Raw genomic sequence first — 3,198 nt, 5'->3', positions numbered from 1 at the left:
CCTGCGATTTAGATTACTTCGGTCGTAGTCGGCCGGTTGTAGGGTTTAGTAGTAGTTTTAACCGGGCCTGCTCCTATAGACCTCAAATCCGTTTGCGTGTTCTCCACCAGCGTTAGTCGATTTTCCACGCTATCTATTCTTTGTTTTATTTCTACGAGCTGCAGCTGCAATCCTGCGAATTGTTGTTGCATTACCTTAGTAAGTTCTCCGAGCATATTCTCGACTTTCTTTTCCAGGGGTTTTGAGAGGTCTTCATTTTCTACAGGAGATATTTCCTCTGCTCTTCGTTTCGCTGCGTGCACTCCTGACTCCTGTGCAGGCGCTGGAGTTAAAATTCGACTACACGATGCTATGGAGCTACTTGACTCGCGCAGCTGATTTTGCCTGAGTTTAGCGTTCTCTTCCTTTAGTTGTTTTATTTCGTCCCTCTGTTTCGCGTTTTCACGGGTGAGTTGCTCTAGCATTTTCTTAATATAGTTTAGCTCTTGACCTAGGGTTGACCCTTCTGCCACAACCTCAGGCAAACTCCCAGACCGGAGAGACTCCCCTGATACCTCGCCCACCCAGCTCACCATTTGTTGACTGCCCCGACCGCCGCCAGGACCCTCGTGGGACTGTCCTTGAGGTGATGTCGTTGCCCTTGTCTTGGATTTGGCCCGTGACCTGGATCTGTGTTGACGAGTGGACCTTGATCTGGATGTGGATCTGGGTTCGTGTTGAGTCCCTTCTCTTCACCCTTCGGCGAGTCGCGGGAAGGAGCTGGACCGATCTCTGCGTCGTCCCCCTCTGTCCTTGGTGGCGTTGCCATTCTCCTGCGTTGGATTTTCTGGTGAATACCCTTCCCTCCATGCCTGTGTTGCTCTAGTGTTCGACAAATTCTTCATTTCTCTTCGTTCATTGCCTTGTTGTTGTTCCTTTTCCCACCATCTTTTCTTCAAAAGGTACGGGGTCCTAAACCGTTCCTTGCATTTTTTGTCCCCTGTAAGATGACCTTTCCCGCAAAGGCTACACCTAGGGACGCACTGGTGGTTTTCAGTTGGATTGAGCACCCCACAACCACGGCATTTCTTGCTGTCAGGCTGTGGGCAGACATCCGCCCGATGTCCAATTCGACCACAAGTAGTGCATGTTTCATATTGCTTCTTGTATAGGAAGCACCTATATTCGGCACCACGGTAGTATACAAAATACGGCACAAACAACCCTTCGAAAACAATGACCACTGAGTTCGTAAGTCCCATACGTCGTGCATGTAGAATCGTCGGGTTCCTTTGATTGACCAAGCTTTTTTCTATGTCTTCTTGATTATCATACTTTGGTATTCCGTGGATAACCCCTTTGGATGTGTTTTCTGGTGCTGTTACATAAGCGGCTGTAGCATAGCTCTTGTCATTGATCATAATTTCCTTGATGTTGCTGTATTCCTTCGCATTGGCCAGACTAGGTGTGCTCATGATCATGGTATTTTGTCGCATGTTGATTCTGAGAGTATCTTCCCCAGCGATGTCAGGCTGTACTTTTGCCGCTCGTAGAACACAGTCTCTTATGAGCGCTAGACTCTGTCGCGTCAAGTCCAGACCTCCTCCTGGGCGTATTACAGCCTTTTAATCGTCTTCTGGTAGTTGCGGTTCTTTTGGCACTGGCCGGCGATGCAAAAAATCCTTCACACTCCGAGACGCCTCCATGGACGCACCTCCTGCGTTCGTGGCTGGTTCCGCGTTTCTCTTGTCTTTTGCCTTCTTGCGTCGTTCATGGGCCACAACCCATCCTTGAGTGTCGTTGTACTCTTCGGGAGACAGCGTCTCCCCCTCAACTTCCACAACATCCATTTCGCAGGCTTCGAACAAGCCGGGGACCTGGCTTGTCGCCTAGTTGCCAGCGCGTCGATGGCACTGCGTCGGCACTGCGATGGCGTAGCTAGGGCGACCCCGTTGTGGGAACTTAAAAGAAGTGTCACGGCTCAAAAAAAAAGTAGGCCCACCTGGTATATCCTGGCATCGGACGAATCGGGTGATCGTCTGGCGACAGCTGTGATGGTCTTGAATCCCGTGGTTGTCCTTATTCAGCCGCGAAAGGGAAAAACTGGCAGAGCCCATTCGAGAGGCGTCCGAGTGGCTCAGCCCCCTAGCGGCCAACCTTCGGAAACTGGTCAAGAGTGAAATGTTTCTGAAGGTGCGATAATTACAACCTACAGCTGCTCTGTATACGTGCATACCCACATGTATTTGTACCAACTGGCATGCACTAGACACGCATTAGACGCGTGCCAGGCGTTTCAATAAAAACCGACAAGTGAACTCGCTTCGCAGATCCGCGTCGACATACGTTGACGGAGTTGCACGAAAGCATTCGCGTGAAATGGTTCATAGTTGCACTTCATGGTGCGCTTCATCTCGGAAAGCACGAGATAAGTTGAAGAGAGCGAAACCATTTTCTGATGTTTACGGCAACGCAGCATTGCTGAAAAACGCAGATGTTGCATTGAACGAGCATGGCGAAACAATCTTGGTCGACTTAGCGCACACCGAAACGCTCCTCCTCTTCAGTTTGTGTTCTGGCTACGATTTTGTCTTTGGTCGCGGCGAGAATCCAGCTGGAGCCATATGCGTATGCGTACTCGTTTTGAACATTTTGCATAATAATAAATAACACCACCAGCCATTTGCAAGATCACGTGCAAGTAATGCACCAATTGCAGACGCGGATGGCAGTGAAAAAGAGGAGTAATCGAGTGAGTGAGGAGGACGGCTCGAGAACAATGAGTGACGCTACCTTGTTTCATCTAGGGACCTTAATGCCGCCTTGCTAGGGGAGCCCCTTGTGGCGGCTCTCTGCCCAGTGATGGCGGCTGCCAACGTGGTTTTCGGACTTTGACCCTGTCTCAACGCAAGTAGTGTCCATGGACACTTCTTCCCTTGGACAAGGATGCCGTCAGAAGACGAATATCTTGAGGACATGGTGCGAATATGGAAACACAAGCAAGCACAATTCAAGTCTGGGTCCCAGCAACAGCGAGACGCCGCAGCTGGCCGTCATTCCCCAGCTGTGCAAGGAACGCCAGTGCCCTGACCCACCGGTGGTGCGTCTACCTCTCCTCCCTCATTGCTGCCGATGAAGCAACGCAAGTGGCGTCCACTCCAGACCCCTCGTCTCTCTCGAGGTGGCTACATCGTGGTTATAACACCACGCGTTTCCCAT

At 50.7% G+C, this 3,198-nt stretch overlaps 1 pseudogene; it reads right to left on the bottom strand.

Annotated features, from left to right (window-relative positions):
* Positions 1-731: 731 nt before the first annotated feature.
* LOC119173694 (uncharacterized) lies at positions 732-1,829 on the bottom strand (annotated as a pseudogene).
* Positions 1,830-3,198: the final 1,369 nt, after the last annotated feature.

Source organism: Rhipicephalus microplus, chromosome 5 (assembly GCF_043290135.1).
Source record: "Rhipicephalus microplus isolate Deutch F79 chromosome 5, USDA_Rmic, whole genome shotgun sequence".
NCBI lineage: Eukaryota > Metazoa > Arthropoda > Arachnida > Ixodida > Ixodidae > Rhipicephalus > Rhipicephalus microplus.
The sequence above is the reverse complement of the archived record's forward strand: the minus strand, read 5'-3'. Positions and strand labels throughout refer to the sequence as shown.